Raw genomic sequence first — 17,045 nt, 5'->3', positions numbered from 1 at the left:
GAAATACTGGCTTGCCTTTGCCTCTCTCCTGGGGTAGCGAACAATCCTTGGCATGTCTCCGTTTATAGCAGCCTAACTCACAGCTTTGTTGTTTTAAGATACGTGTGTGCTGTTTTTCTCTCTCTTAAAAGGAAAAGTCTCTCACCCTGGTTTTTGATCACCTCTTCAAATATCATAATCATAATTCCAGAGCCTGATTTCCATACAAAGAAACATTCTGATACTCTAGGGAGTACTTCAATGTATTTTCAAGGGTACACAACTATGAAAGTAGCCAGAAAGTATTATCAAATGTGTGTATGTGTGTATTAGTAAGGAGAGTATATAGTTAGTACTATGTAGTACTATGTAGTACTATGTAGTCCTGTATTTGAGAAATGTGCAGAAAAAATGAAAACTTGAAGTTTAACAAAAAGGATCACAACAACAAGTCAAGTGAAACGAAAAATCAGACAGCAAAATTAATCACACCCAAAGTCTACAAACATTCTAATCAAACACCCAAAAGACGTATGACATAAACTTAGTCCTCTACACAGTTAGAAGAGCCATCCTGATTAATAATTTCTTAATGTAGTTAACAAATGCTGTTACCAGTTAATTCATTTCACCTGGTAACTTAGGGGCTGGAGAGATGGCTCAGCACTTAAGGGCACTGACTGCTCTTGCAGAGGACCAGGATTCAATGAGTTGCCAGTGCCCACAGGTGGCTCCCAACACCACAGGGGGTAACTGCAGGTGCAGAGGATTGCCTGGCCTTGGGGGGCACCTGCATTTAACATGAACTTAAGTCATCCAGGGACAATGTATGTATGAGGTTTCTGTTGGGTGAAGGTTGTATAAGGTCCAATTTATAGTAACAATTTTGTGACATTCGTTAATGTATTATGAATTGAAAGCAGAACAAAATTCAGGTGGTCTGCTGTTTTCATATACTCTGTTTAAATTAACCCCTTTGGGAAATTTTATCATGTGAACATATATTACACAGCACAAAATTGTATCCAAAGAGGGAAGACCAATCTCTCATATCAGAGTTGCAACTAACAGCTGGACCTGAAGACTGAAGGGCACACAAGCAATTACTCAAAAACAATCAGGACAACTCTAGCAGCAAACTCAAAGGACACAGGAGACTACTGTGCTTACGTGGTGTTTGGGGACATGCCCAAAACAAAGAACCAAAACTTTACTTTCTCTAGGGTTTAATGAAGCTGGAGAAGCAAGGGCACCAGAAAAACTCAGAGGCAACAAACATTAGGTTATCATTTCACTGCATTCAAGCTGTGTTTCATCTGAAACTGGAAGACCGGATGCAGGGAATGAATTCACACAACCTCCCTTATCTCCTCTCTGCATGGGCACAGGACTTGTGCAGCAGCCATCCTCTTCTAAGCATTTCAGGTGTCTTTATACATTTGTCCTGCTCCAGGCCTGAGTGTGAGTGCAGAGAAATGACCACGGCAGAAAGAAGACCAGGGTCTCACTGAATGGGTACCAGAGACAGGTGGAGAGCAGTGGCCTTGGTTAGAGTTAGAAAGACAAACTGAAACTCCTGATAGGGATGCCAAGGACTTTGTTTGGGGCAGAAGTGGGGAGTGTCAAGGCGGAAGTTGGTGTGTGTGGAGGTGGGGTCTGTTGTGGGACAAGCCATACTCTGAACGGGCAGAAAGTTTCTCTTTGAGTCAGAGCTATTTGAGTCTTGCTTTCTCTTGGTAGCTCAAGTCAGCTCAGATGTCAGTGCAGGCTGAAGAAATGACCTATGGACTGGGCAGGAGGCCCCAAACTCAGACATTACCTCAGGCTGTGCTACTCCACTCAGTTGTTCTCCTGTTTGTCCTGCGTGAATGCCTGGCAGTGAGCAGAGGTGATCTGACTCTGGGAGCCTGAACACAGGGACCAGAAGGATGAACCTGATTCCTGCTTGGTCATAATGGTCCCAATTAGAGCCCTTTCCCCCCAGGGCAGAGGTCTATGTCTAGAATGCCTCTGGGCAATAGACAATAGCCTGCCATTTCCCCTCCCTGGCCACTCAGAGGTAAACATACAGAATAAAAAAATCATCCCTGTAGAATATGCAGGATCTAGGGCAAAGTGGGTCATTATGGTAGGTTTGGATCCTAGACTACTGTACAGGTGTCTAACCCTTCCCACCCTGCAGATCCACAACCTCTCCTGCTCTCCCTGATGACTCAGCCCCTAACTTCCCTTTCCATCTTCCAGAGGGTCTACACACACACATTCACACACACACACACACACACACACACACACACACACACACACACACAAGCACACTCACAAACTCACACACACACAAACACTCACAAACTCACACACACACAAACACACTCACAAACTCACACAGACACACAAACACACTCACAAACTCACACACACACACAAACACACTCACAAACACACACACAAACACACACAAACACTCACAAACACACACACACACAAACACACACACAAACTCACACACACAAACACACTCACAAACTCACATACACACACACACACACACACATACACACACACACACACCCCACACACACTACTATAAATGCTGCCTTTAAATTCTTTTCAGTTGCTATGACTGAATGACTGACTCAGTGGAAGGATCACATTCTGTAATCCAGGCTGGCTTTAAATCTCACCTGGTGCTTCTTGATAGATTTTTATATTTCAACACTTGGTAAAGGTGCCTAAACGTCCTTGTATGGTACATCATCCTGCTAATGCGGGTAGAATCTATGGCATCCTACAAACTTAAGACAGTCAGAGATGACACAGAATTGAGGATGCAGAGCTGGCGGACATCTTGAATAGAGACTTGTCTTCCTGTCCTTTTGCATGTCAGATAGATTCTTGGGTGGCAGAAACATGGTCTGCTCCCACATTGGAACTTGCCCGCATGTTTCTCTCACAGATGCACATGCTCTTAGTTACATTGTCATTGTCAGGCTCATAGCACCCCTGGCCATCCTTGGTGTGAAGGACAGTGCTCAGTGCTCAGTGCTCAGACGCAATGCCCTTATAGGTTGATAATGAACATAAGGCCACACGCACCTTTGGGTAAACTCGGAAAGATGGTAAATGCCACTTAAGTGTGCACATTTGACCCAATGGCTGGAACACTTGTGGTAAGAGTTCAGAAAGAAGCTGGCTAACATCCAACTGGGCATCTTCAAGACCAGTGGGAAGTATGCGATAGATTACAGTAGGAAGAGACAGTTGGCAAGAGAGAGAAATGGGAGAGCACATGTAGGCATGCGATGGTGAATGTCTTTGTGTGAAGGAGCTGAACATTTGTGGTACTGAGCAGACCCAGGATACACAATGGATAACAACAGCAAGTTGTGTGTCAACAAGACTGACACCCAAGCCTGGAGAGAAAGTCTTGACCTTTGAGGAGGTGACTGATGGATCAGAAGTGAAGGATGACTGAGTTGTATGTGACTTGCAGGTCACTCCACTTTACAGACCGCCATGCTTTCTCAGCACAGCCAACGACCAATTGTTGGTACCTCCTGGCTATTCCACATCAGGGGAAATTATACTTCATCTTGAACACTATGACTTTGACCTATTCTTCTCTACATTTATGAAGCATCTTTTATTTTTTAAGATTTATTTATTTATTATACATTACATTGTAGCTGTCTTCAGACACACCAGAAGAGGGCATCAGAACTCATTACAGATGGTTGGGAGCCACCATGTGGTTGCTGGGATTTGAACTCAGGACTTCTGGAAGAGCAGTGAGTGCTCTTAACCACTAAGCCATCTCGCCAGCACACGAAGCATCTTTTAAAAAGCCAGCATCCACACACCAGATATCAACAGCCATGCAGACAACGCCTCTCATACACTTCTACTTTCTCTGAGAGAAAAACTAACACACACACACACACACACACACACACACACACACACACACCCCAGAAGTAGAACTTATGACATTCCAAAGTAACGATTACACAAATGTCCAATTTCAAGATCCACTTAGAGTTTTTGGGCTTGCTAATAAGAGTGGGGTGAGGGGTTACTTACAGGAGCTGGGGTGACTTCAAAACAGCTGTGCCACTGCAGAGCCCACCTCAACACATGACTCTAGAAACAGCACAGCAGAAACCTCAGGGACAGGTTTGGAGTTTTCTCTGTAGCTGGTTTGGCCAGAGTCTCCTCAGCAGCTTGGAGGGTCTCCTTTCTTAGACCCAGGAAGTTTGCTCATTTCCTGAGGGCGAGAACCCTCCCCACCCTCTGAAGAGAGTGCTGCAGTCAGAGTTAAGCAGGTAAAAACATCAAATGACATTTACATGAAGGCAGAGCACTTTGTCTCACAGACAGATCAATGCTTACAGCAAGCCCAAAGGGACAATCTGCAGAGGACCCAGGCTAGCTGATTTCCAGCCCCTTTCTTGTCTGTAATACACTGAGATCCTAGTTCAGGTCTCAAAGAAGCAGCAGGTAAAAGCTTTACTAATGCTTTAAGATGTCTTCTCTTTCCTAGGAGGGTGTTCCTCAGCAAAAACCACATGAGAACTTAACACTAACATTACTGTCTGCAACCAATGAAAAGGGCAGAAAGTAAGGTGGGGCTATGTTTAGAAAGTATCAATTTCAGTCATCTCTGATATCAGTCAGAAGTCACGTAGGGTGTTCCAGAGTAACCTCGGTGCTTCAGACACATGGGAGCTTCATACATTCAAATCTCAGAACTAAAATCAAGTTCTGCTTCTTAAGGCTCTGAGGAGTAGTGGTTCTCAACTTGTCTAATTCTGTGACCCTTAAACACAGATCCTCATTGAGGTGAATCACAACTATAAAATTTATTCCACCCAACTTAAACAATTACTAGAAAACAGCTGTGAGCAGTCTAGCAAGCTCAAAGGACAGAGAAGCTGAGTGGCTGTGATTCATCAGAGTATTTCATAGGAGAGACCTGCACACCTCAGCCAGGGAGATCAGCCTCAGCACCCAGGAGAGACAGCTGTTCTGAGTTCCCTCCACTGAAGCTCCTAAGCCAGTGTGTGGGAGACTCAGTGCACAGAGGGTCTGTCAGACTCAACAGTGAGTGTCATTAGCTGTGGCTTATCTCACACAGACAAGCACTGAGCATCTCAAGTTCTTTATCTCAGTAACCCACAGGTTGGAGGTACCAGTGACTCTTCACCTAAACTTAATCTCTTTCCTGTATATACATTCACTCACTGACAACCCCCTATACACATACCAGCACCTTCCCAGATATACAATATACCTGAAAACACACACACACACACACACACACACACACACACACAAGGAGATTCACAGATTTGTCCCCAGCTGCCTCATGTAACACTGGTAAAGAAATGCATGGGCCTGATGTGAGACCTGTGGAAAAATGTCTGTGCAAATGGTTTCAAAGTCTGCAACGAGGAACTCCTCTGGAAAAAGAAACCTCTTGGGAAATGGTTTCAGAATGAGGTCAAGCACATTTAGGATTCAGAGCCGGGCAGAGCTGGTGGTCTCTGGGAAGACATGTGGAGCCTGTAAATCCACACACAAGGTTAATCTCTGTCCTGTGAACACACACACACACACACACACACACACACACACACACACACAAAAGCCCCTTAAGGAACATGTAGTTCATCCAAAAGCACACTAAAAAATAGATTCATATGTACTCTGTCAGGGATTTGGACATTTCTTATGCAGAAGGCTGTTCTACAACAGAAAGAAAAGGGTTAATTCATTTTTGACTCATTTACATGAGTGTTTTACCAGTGTGTGACCACATTATGGTTGTGCAGTAACCATGATGAAGAGAAACGTGAATCTAATTCCCTGCAGCCACAGTTATAGAAGGTTTTGATCAGCCAGGCATTGTGGCACAAGCTTTTAATCCCAGCACTCGAGAGGCACAGGCAGGAAATCTGTGATTTTGAGGCAACCTTGATCTACAGAGAATGTTCCAGAACAGTCAGGTCTATACAGAGAAACCAAACAAAAGAGAAGAAAACCTGAGGAGGGGAGCTGTTGTGTGAGTGCTGGGAACCCAGTCTGGGTACCCGAAAAGAGCAGCAGGTTCTCTTAACCTCTGGGTATCTGTTCACCCCCCAGAAGATGCTTTTAATTAGAAAACAGTTTTTGATTGCAGAACTTCCCAGAAGCCCTTAAGTTCTAGTGTCACAGAGAGGGGAAAGCTCACCATCTTTCCCCACACGATAGTAATTGTCTTCAGTACAGAGAAAGTAGAAGGAAGGAAATGAGGCTGTGAAGGGGGGCGATAACCATGGAGCATCAGTGGAGGGGCGACAGTGACAAGCAGTGGGACAGGAAAGAGCTTGTACCTGAGCCAGGGGATGATGCTAAAGGGACCTGGAGGGGCAAAGAAGGAGTCTGAGATGGAGAGGAAAAGAGGAAGTGAGGGAGAGGAGACCGGAAGCCTGAGGGAGACTGAGGGAAGGTCTCAAGCTAGAGGAGAAGCACAGGAAACCAGTACAGCCAATATTTAGGGCCACCTACTTTGATGATCTCATGTTGACCGCCCAGAGTGACACTGCATGTGTGCATGGGCGTGCCACCTCACTGGGTAGGGACTGGCCTGGTATAAATGTCTCTGACTCTGGTGGCAGGCTGCATCAGATCAAGGTGAAGGCACCAACTTCATTCTCTGTTTCCTTACTCTTTTCCCAAGAGACTCTGAGGGTATAGATGCTGGTGAGTGAGATGAATGGATTGGGAGATGAGGGGGGTGTGGGAGCCCTAAAAAAGTGTCAAGGCCTCCAGGCACCCAGGAGAGATGATCAGAGCCAAAAGGCCCTGGAGGAATTTCCTTAGATAAGGACTAGGAACTTGCATGACTGGACCAGGAAAAGTCCTGAATTCACAGCCTGGATTTATTCTGAGCCGTGTCCTCTGTGTGCTGGGGTTGTAGAGGGGTTGGGGGGTGAAGGCAGGGGTGTTGGGGTAATACAGCAGATTTTCTCATTCTCTCTGCAGCTCCTGTCACACCATAGGCAGCAGAGTCTCAGGAAGTCCATGGCAAAGGGAGCAACCAGCAAGTGCAATCATTCTCTCACTCTGAGCCTTTTGGTTCTGCTGAGCTCTCTTGGCACCATGCAGGTAGACGGTGAGTTCTCGGGGTCTGCATGGAGTGGGGTTGGGTTACAGAATATGGACGTGGTTTAAGTCAGGAAGCTCGCAACTGGGTTATGGGGAGGGAAGCTACAGGGCTTCTCTTTCTCTCCTTCAAGGACTAGGGGCCTTGGGCTCTCCCTGGCTCCACTCCACCCAGCCTTCACTGGATTGAAGAAGTCAGGAAAAAGTTATGGTGTGGAGGGTGTGGGATAAGCTACATGGATAAATAGCACATCAGACAGAAGGCAACATCTGGTAATGCCCTCAGCACCATTGGGGTCTGCAGGGAGCCTAAAACCAATCACCAGGCTGGCTATGCTGGGAACATTTCTTGGTTAAACATTTTAAGATGTGTGGGTGGCACCGCCCATCAACTGGGGGCCATGCTTCTCTACTGGTGGTGGTCACTACAGGTTGTATCTCCCCTCTGTTGGATATTTCGGCTAAAGTCATCACCATTTGGTCCTGGGGCCTCTTGCTTCCCTGGAGTCTGGAACTTTCTAGTGGCTTCCCCCAGTTCAGAATCCTCCACTGCTCCGTGTGCCTACTCAATTTCCTGACCCTCTGTACTTCTCTCCTGTCCCTTCCATTGCCTGCTCCTGTTCCCCCTTTTCCCTCCCTCTCTGCTCTCTCTCCCAGACCCCTCCCTCCCTCTGCCTCCTGTTATTGTTTTGTTCCCTGTTCTATGTAGGATTGAAACAATTATACTTTGGTCTTCCTACTTCTTAAGCTCTGGGAGTTTTCTTTAAACTACCACTGTACACATTCACAGTAGCACTGAGGCATTGTTCCTGAGTGACGGGGCAATAATGAAGCCAGAGAGAAATAATCACTGCACTTCCTGGGGCGATGAGAGGTCTCTACTTGTTGTGACCTGATTGACCCTCCTAGGAAGTCAATCTGGGTCTTTCTTTGAGGTGGCTCACTTTTAAATTCTTTTAGGTATATTTTGATTTTATGTGCATAATATCTTAACTTCATTATGCATGTGTACCATGCGTTTGCTTCTTGCCCTTGGAAACTACAACAGGGCACAGGACCCCCCCCCCCCCCTTAAAATAGAGTTACAGGCAGTTGTGAACAACCACTTGGTTTCAGGGAATAAATCTAGATCTTTGTCAAGAGCAACCAGTGCCCCATCCTCTGTGCCATCTCTTTAGCCTCACTGGTCTGGCTTTACATAGTTGACAGAGGAGTCTTGGGAAGGCAGCTTTTAGATACCTGTTCATCTATAATGGATTTTCTTCATTACACTTTCTGGTGCTCCTTTTCTCCTCAAACTATACCTTTCATATTTTTCCTTTCCCAGCTTTCTACTTTTCATTCCGCATAAGAGTAACCTCTAACAACCACAAGACAGGATGTGTTGAAATATCTTCTGCCAAAGCCATTAATCCTAAACTCTTTCATTTTGCCTTAGGCAATTGTTCCAGGGGGTTGTGATGGTGGTGCAGGATTGGAGGGCAGAGCCGCAAAGCAAACACATTCTTCAAAACAATATTACAAGGTCATTTTCTAGGACACTTTTCCTCTGAAACCAATACTAGGTTGTTAATATCTACATTTCTCAAGGCATTACAGTTGTCCATGGTCTTGCTCCTATGGCCCATTACACTCTGCTAAAATGATCAACTTCTTTGCTAATTCAAGGTTCAAAATTCCACATTCTGCCCACGAGCGGCTTGGTCAGGCTTGTCACAGCATTACCCCACTCCCAGGTCCCAACTTTTTTTTTTAATCTATTATTCTTTTTTTTTCTTTTTTATTAACTTGAGTATTTCTTATATACATTTCGAGTGTTATTCCCTTTCCCAGTTTCCATGCAAACATCCCCCTAATCCCTCCCCCTCCCCTTCTTTATGGATGTTCCCCTCCCCATCCTCCCCCCATTGCTGCCCTCCCCCCAACAGTCTAGTTCACTGGGGGTTCAGTCTTGGAAGGACCAAGGGCTTCCCCTTCCACTGGTGCTCTTACTAGTATATTCATTGCTACCTATGAGGTCAGAGCCCAGGGTCAGTCCATGTATAGTCTTTAGGTAGTGGCTTAGTCCCTGGAAGCTCTGGTTGCTTGGCATTGTTGTACATATGGGGTCTCGAGCCCCTTCAAGCTCTTCCAGTTCTTTCTCTGATTCCTTCAACGGGGGTCCCGTTCTCAGTTCAGTGGTTTGCTGCTGGCATTCGCCTCTGTATTTGCTGTATTCAGGCTGTGTCTCTCAGGAAGGATCTACATCCGGCTCCTATCGGCCTGCATTTCTTTGCTTCATCCATCTTGTCTAATTGGATGGCTGTATATGTATGGGCCACATGTGGGGCAGGCTCTGAATGGGTGTTCCTTCTGTGTCTGTTTTAATCTTTGCCTCTCTATTCCCTGCCAAGGGTATTCTTGTTCCCCTTTTAAAGAAGGAGTGAAGCATTCACATTTTGATCTTCTGTCTTGAGTTTCATGTGTTCTAGGCATCTAGGGTAATTCAAGCATTGGGGCTAATAGCCACTTATCAATGAGTGCATACCATGTGTGTTTTTCTGTGATTGGGTTACCTCACTCAGGATGATATTTTCCAGTTCCAACCATTTGCCTACGAATTTCATAAAGTCATTGTTTTTGATAGCTGAGTAATATTCCATTGTGTAGATGTACCAGATTTTCTGTATCCATTCCTCTGTTGAAGGGCATCTGGGTTCTTTCCAGCTTCTGGCTATTATAAATAAGGCTGCTATGAACATAGTGGAGCATGTGTCTTTTTTATATGTTGGGACATCTTTTGCGTACATGCCCAAGAGAGGTATTGCTGGATCCTCAGGCAGTTCAATGTCCAATTTTCTGAGGAACTTCCAGACTGATTTCCAGAATGGTTGTACCAGTCTGCAATCCCACCAACAATGGAGGAGTGTTCCTCTTTCTCTGCATCCTCGCCATTTGCTGTCACCTGACTTTTTGATCTTAGCCATTCTCACTGGTGTGAGGTGAAATCTCAGGGTTGTTTTGATTTGCATTTCCCTTATGACTAAAGATGTTGAACATTTCTTTAGGTGTTTCTCAGCCATTCGGCATTCCTCAGCTGTGAATTGTTTGTTTAGCTCTGAACCCCATTTTTGAATAGGGTTATTTGTCTCCCTGCGGTCTAACTTCTTGAGTTCTTTGTATATTTTGGATATAAGGCCTCTATCTGTTGTAGGACTGGTAAAGATCTTTTCCCAATCTGTTGGTTGCTGTTTTGTCCTAACCACAGTGTCCTTTGCCTTACAGAAGCTTTGCAGTTTTATGAGATCCCATTTGTCGATTCTTGATCTTAGAGCATAAGCCATTGGTGTTTTGTTCAGGAAATTTTTTCCAGTGCCCATGTGTTCCAGATGCTTCCCTAGTTTTTCTTCTATTAGTTTGAGTGTATCTGGTTTGATGTGGAGGTCCTTGATCCACTTGGACTTAAGCTTTGTACAGGGTGATAAGAATGGATCGATCTGCATTCTTCTACATGTTGACCTCCAGTTGAACCAGCACCATTTGCTGAAAATGCTATCTTTTTTCCATTGGATGGTTTTGGCTCCTTTGTCAAAAATCAAGTGCCCATAGGTGTGTGGGTTCATTTCTGGGTCTTCAATTCTGTTCCATTGGTCTATCTGTCTGTCTCTGTACCAATACCATGCAGTTTTTATCACTATTGCTCTGTAATACTGCTTGAGTTCAGGGATAGTGATTCCCCCTAAAGTCCTTTCATTGTTGAGTATAGTTTTAGCTATCCTGGGTTTTTTGTTATTCCAGATGAATTTGCAAATTGTTCTGTCTAACTCTTTGAAGAATTGGATTGGTATTTTGATGGGGATTGCATTGAATCTGTAGATCGCTTTTGGTAAAATGGCCATTTTTACTATATTAATCCTGCCAATCCATGAGCATGGGAGATCTTTCCATCTTCTGAGGTCTTCTTCAATTTCTTTCTTCAGTGTCTTGAAGTTCTTATTGTACAGATCTTTTACTTGCTTGGTTAAAGTCACACCGAGGTACTTTATATTATTTGGGTCTATTATGAAGGGTGTCGTTTCCCTAATTTCTTTCTCGGCTTGTTTCTCTTTTGTGTAGAGGAAGGCTACTGATTTATTTGAGTTAATTTTATACCCAGCCACTTTGCTGAAGTTGTTTATCAGCTTTAGTAGTTCTCTGGTGGAACTTTTGGGATCACTTAAATATACTATCATATCATCTGCAAATAGTGATATTTTGACTTCTTCTTTTCCGATCTGTATCCCCTTGACCTCCTTTTGTTGTCTGATTGCTCTGGCTAGAACTTCAAGAACTATATTGAATAAGTAGGGAGAGAGTGGGCAGCCTTGTCTAGTCCCTGATTTTAGTGGGATTGCTTCAAGTTTCTCTCCATTTAGTTTAATGTTAGCAACTGGTTTGCTGTATATGGCTTTTAGTATGTTTAGGTATGGGCCTTGAATTCCTATTCTTTCCAGGACTTTTATCATGAAGGGGTGTTGAATTTTGTCAAATGCTTTCTCAGCATCTAATGAAATGATCATGTGGTTTTGTTCTTTCAGTTTGTTTATATAATGGATCACGTTGATGGTTTTCTGTATATTAAACCATCCCTGCATGCCTGGGATGAAGCCTACTTGATCATGGTGGATGATTGTTTTGATGTGCTCTTGGATTCGGTTAGCCAGAATTTTATTGATTATTTTTGCGTCGATATTCATAAGGGAAATTGGTCTGAAGTTCTCTTTCTTTGTTGGGTCTTTGTGTGGTTTAGGTATAAGAGTAATTGTGGCTTCATAGAAGGAATTCGGTAGTGCTCCATCTGTTTCAGTTTTGTGGAATAGTTTGGATAATATTGGTATGTGGTCTTCTATGAAGGTCTGATAGAATTCTGCACTAAACCCGCCTGGACCTGGGCTCTTTTTGGTTGGGAGACCTTTAATGACTGCTTCTATTTCCTTAGGAGTTATGGGGTTGTTTAACTGGTTTATCTGTTCCTGATTTAACTTCGGTACCTGGTATCTGTCTAGGAAATTGTCCATTTCCTGCAGATTTTCAAGTTTTGTTGAATATAGGCTTTTATTGTAAGATCTGATGATTTTTTGAATTTCCTCTGAATCTGTAGTTATGTCTCCCTTTTCATTTCTGATTTTGTTAATTTGGACATACTCTCTGTGTCCTCTCGTTAGTCTGTCTAAGGGTTTATCTATCTTGTTGATTTTCTCAAACAACCAACTTTTGGTTCTGTTGATTCTTTCTATGGTCCTTTTTGTTTCTACTTGGTTGATTTCAGCTCTGAGTTTGATTATTTCCTGCCTTCTACTCCTCCTGGGTGTATTTGCTTCTTTTTGTTCTAGAGCTTTTAGGTGTGCTGTCAAGCTGCTGACATATGCTCTTTCCTGTTTCTTTCTGCAGGCACTCAGCGCTATGACTTTTCCTCTTAGCACAGCTTTCATTGTGTCCCATAAGTTTGGGTATGTTGTACCTTCATTTTCATTAAATTCTAAAAAGTTTTTAATTTCTTTCTTTATTTCTTCCTTGACCAGGTTATCATTGAGTAGAGCATTGTTCAATTTCCACGTAAATGTGGGCATTCTTCCCTTATTGTTATTGAAGACCAGTTTTAGGCCGTGGTGGTCCGATAGCACGCATGGGATTATTTCTATCTTTTTATACCTGTTGAGGCCCGTTATTTGACCAATTATATGCTCAATTTTGGAGAAAGTACCATGAGGAGCTGAGAAGAAGGTATATCCGTTTGCTTTAGGATAGAATGTTCTATAAATATCCGTTAAGTCCATTTGGCTCATGACTTCTTTAGTCTGTCTATGTCTCTGTTTAATTTCTGTTTCCATGATCTGTCCATTGATGAGAGTGGGGTGTTGAAATCTCCTACTATCATTGTGAGGTGCAATGTGTGTTTTGAACTTTAGTAAGGTTTCTTTTACGTATGTAGGTGCCCTTGTATTTGGGGCATAGATATTTAGGATTGAGAGTTCATCTTGGTGGATTTTTCCTTTGATGAATATGAAGTGTCCTTCCTTACCTTTTTTGATGACTTTTAGTTGAAAATTGATTTTATTTGATATTAGAATGGCTACTCCAGCTTGCTTCTTCCGACCATTTGCTTGGAAAGTTGTTTTCCAGCCTTTAACTCTGAGGTAGTGTCTGTCTTTGTCTCTGAGGTATGTTTCCTGTAGGGAGCAGAATGCAGGGTCCTCGTTGTGTATCCAGTTTGTTAATCTATGTCTTTTTATTGGAGAGTTGAGGCCATTGATGTTGAGAGATATTAAGGAATAGGATTATTATTATTATTATTAAGGATTATTGCTTCCTGTTATATTCATATTTGGATATGATGTTATGTTTTTGTGCTTTCCTTCTCTTTGTTTTGTTGCCAAGACGATTAGTTTCTTGCTTCTTCTAGGGCATAGCTTGCCTCCTTATGTTGGGCTTTACCTTTTTATTATCCTTTGTAGTGCTGGATTTGCAGAAAGATATTGTGTAAATTTCGTTTTGTCATGGAATATCTTGGTTTCTCCATCTATGTTAATTGAGAGTTTTGCAGGATACAGCAACCTGGGCTGGCATTTGTGTTCTCTTAGGGTCTGTATGACATCTGTCCAGGATCTTCTGGCTTTCATAGTTTCTGGCGAAAAGTCTGGTGTGATTCTGATAGGTCTGCCTTTATATGTTACTTGACCTTTTTCCCTAACTACTTTTAATATTCTTTCTTTATTTTGTGCGTTTGGTGTTTTGACTATTATGTGATGGGAGGTGTTTCTTTTCTGGTCCAATCTATTTGGAGTTCTGTAGGCTTCTTGTATGCCTACGGGTATCTCTTTTTTTAGGTTAGGGAAGTTTTCTTCTATGATTTTGTTGAAGATATTTACTGGTCCTTTGAGCTGGGAGTCTTCACTCTCTTCTATACCTATTATCCTTAGGTTTGATCTTCTCATTGAGTCCTGGATTTCCTGTATGTTTTGGACCAGTAGCTTTTTCCGCTTTACATTATCTTTGACAGTTGAGTCAATGATTTCTATGGAATCTTCTGCTCCTGAGATTCTCTCTTCCATCTCTTGTATTCTGTTGGTGAAGCTTGTATCTACAGCTCCTTGTCTCTTCTTTTGGTTTTCTATATCCAGGGTTGTTTCCATGTGTTCTTTCTTGATTGCTTCTATTTCCATTTTTAATTCCTTCAACTGTTTTATTGTGTTTTCCTGGAATTCTTTCAGGGATTTTTGTGATTCCTCTCTGTAGGCTTCTACTTGTTCTCTAAGGGATTTCTTCACGTCTTTCTTGAAGTCCTCCAGCATCATGGTCAAATATGATTTTGAAACTAGATCTTGCTTTTCTGGTGTGTTTGGATATTCCATGTTTGTTTTGGTGGGAGAATTGGGCTCCGATGATGCCATGTAGTCTTGGTTTCTGTTGCTTGGGTTCCTGTGCTTGCCTCTCGCCATCAGATTATCTCTAGTGTTACTTTGTTCTGTTATTTCTGACAGTGGCTAGACTGTCCTATAAGCCTGTGTGTCAGGAGTGCTGTAGACCTGTTTTCCTGTTTTCTTTCAGCCAGTTAAGGGGACAGATTGTTCTGCTTTCGGGCGTGTAGTTTTTCCTCTCTACAGGTCGTCAGCTGTTCCTGTGGGCCTGTGTCTTGAGTTCACCAGGCAGGTCACTTGCAGCAGAAAAGTTGGTCTTACCTGTGGTCCCGAGGCTCAAGTTTGCTCTCGGGGTGCTGCCCACGGGCTTTCTGCGGCGCCAGCAACCAGGAAGATCTGCGCCGCCCTTTCCAGGAGCTTCAGTGCACCAGGGTTCCAGATGGCATTTGGTGTTTTCCTCTGGCATCCAAGATGTGTGTGCCGATTCTGTCCTGAGGTATTTGAGACCTTCCTAAGTGAGTGAGGTACGTGGTCCCAAACGTTGGGCTAGTTTCATAGAGATAACCCGTGTCCTAGGTCTCTCTGGACCCCGAGAAACTCCTCAGTCTTAGTTTCCTGTCTGTAGCCCTGAGAGAGACAGTAGTCAGCTGCACAGCGGCGGTAACCGCAGCACGGAGACTCTGGAACCTCCCAGGTCAGAGGAGCTGTGGGCTGGAAAATGTGGCATTTTGATTTTTACCATCTAATGCTTCTATGCGAAGGAATGCACATTTGTAAAAGAAACATGACTATAAAGCTTAAACCACACAATGAACCTCACATGTTAATAATGGGAGACTTCAACACTCCAGTGTCAGAAATGGACAGTTCTAAACTATACAGAGAAATAACGGAGCTAACAGATGTTATGAAACAAATGGACCTAAGAGATAACTACAGAACAGTTCATCTAAACACAAACAGTACCTCACAGAATCTTCTGCAAAAGTGTCTACATATTGAAAGAATAAAGATTTTAAACTATTCCCCACTGACCCTGCTGTGAGGACAAGTGCACCTCACAGCAAAGAATAACATAACATGTTTTGGGGATGCAGCCTGGCTATAGTCACCACAAACCATCTGGCCTCGATAAGGCCTGACTCAACAGTCCCGAGAAAAACGAGAATTAGGGTCAGCTTGCCCCAGAAAGAGGGTGGCCTAGAGTTGAACTGAGCCCAAGCTACAAACCAATGAAATTGCTTTGTGTGACTGTTGCCAACTACCTATGTAATTTTCCCTATAAATCCCTTCCCCTAATTGCGCTTGGGTTCAACTACTCTGTCTTCTGTGTGAGATACATGTCGTCCCCAGTGCTCTGGTTCCTCAAATACACCTCTTGTTTATTACATCAAGACTGGTTTCTCGTGAGTTCTTGGGGGGTTGCATCGTCTCGAGACCTGAGTGGGGGTTTTCCCCACCCCGATGGTCTTTCAATATTAAGTCACAAAGCAATTCCCAACAGATACAAGAAAAATGAAGTAACACCCTCTATCCTATCAGACCACCACTGATTAAAGCTGGTTTTTAACAACAGTAGCAAGGGAAGACCTACCAACTCATGAACACTGACCAACTCTCTGCTGAATGAACACTGGGTCAAGGCAAAATAAGGAAATTAAAGTTTCTAGAACTCAATGAAAATGAACACACTACATACCCAGACTTCTGGGAGTCAAAGAAAGTGACAAAGTCAAAGTTCTACCATTCTCGGGGCTCCTGGAGACAGCCAGCCATGAGGGCACCACAACACAGCACAACTGCTCACTGTCCATGGGACTGAAGAGATGACAGCATACTTTGCTCCTGTATGGAACAGGTCAGACATCACCAGGATCGGACATGGTGCCCATGACAGATACACATGAATCCATGGTCAGTATGGAAACGACAAAATCTGTCACAATCTTCAGCTCCCTCTGGTCCTCCACCTAGGTGCTTTTCCATCACCACAAGAGACTAAGGTAAATCTTGAATTCAGATGCCCTGTACCAAAGGTCACAGCTGATGTCTGCACAAGCCAATATATTGCCGAAGGTAGGGTCATGGCCCTGTTTACACCAAAACATTATCAGCTAGCATTAATGATTTGTGCTAAAGTGTCCTTCATGGGTGTGAACATCCGGAATGCGTGTGAATTGCCAAGATCAGTGGTTTCCCATCAGTCCCCTTTTCTGCTGTCCTTGGGTGTAACTCCATCCTGCCAATCAGAAGTGCCCTGGAATTCAGGATAAGACACATAATCTATACGCTTGGTGTTGCACGAGCTTATAAAAATGGCTCCATGCCTCTGGACTAAATTTCTTAGAGAATATGGCTAAAATAGCATACTTAGGCAGCTGTCATGGTGTCTGGGAGAGACATGAGATCACCAGAGCCAGGCTGCCTAGATCAGAATCAAGGCTTTGCAGGGTGACCCCTCATATGTACCTTAACATCTCTGAGCTCCCTACTTGAGGATGACCTAAATTAGTGTAGGGGATCCTGGGAAATAGGAGCTGTAAGCAT

The 17,045-nt window shown here is 43.6% G+C and overlaps 1 protein-coding gene and 1 long non-coding RNA gene across 7 annotated transcripts in view; one reads left to right on the top strand and one right to left on the bottom strand.

Moving 5' to 3' along the window:
- The window catches only part of LOC134482572 (uncharacterized), a 59,461-nt gene that overhangs the window by 36,207 nt on the left and 6,209 nt on the right, over window positions 1-17,045 (bottom strand). For 2 of the 3 annotated variants that reach the window (XR_015648948.1, XR_015648942.1), the window contains exon 1: window positions 4,060-4,535. The exons of the other annotated variant lie outside the window; for it this stretch is intronic. This is a non-coding gene — a long non-coding RNA (uncharacterized LOC134482572). Of the gene's footprint in view, window positions 1-4,059; window positions 4,536-17,045 lie in introns of those variants that run through there. 3 annotated transcript variants of the gene reach the window in all.
- LOC120100082 (retinoic acid early-inducible protein 1-gamma-like) overlaps window positions 6,605-17,045 on the top strand; it is a 50,189-nt gene continuing 39,748 nt past the window's right edge. The window contains exons 1-2 of one of the 4 annotated variants that reach the window (XR_015648928.1): window positions 6,605-6,720; window positions 7,003-7,132. The gene's annotated coding sequence lies outside the window, so the exon portion shown is untranslated. Of the gene's footprint in view, window positions 6,721-7,002; window positions 7,133-15,267; window positions 16,575-17,045 lie in introns of those variants that run through there. The other 3 variants (XM_087604456.1, XM_087604459.1, XR_015648927.1) reach the window with 3 other exon arrangements.

This window comes from Rattus norvegicus, chromosome 1 (genome assembly GCF_021556685.1).
Source record: "Rattus norvegicus strain SHRSP/BbbUtx chromosome 1, alternate assembly SHRSP_T2T, whole genome shotgun sequence".
Taxonomy (NCBI): Eukaryota; Metazoa; Chordata; class Mammalia; order Rodentia; family Muridae; genus Rattus; species Rattus norvegicus.
This window is presented reverse-complemented; position numbering and strand designations above follow the sequence as displayed.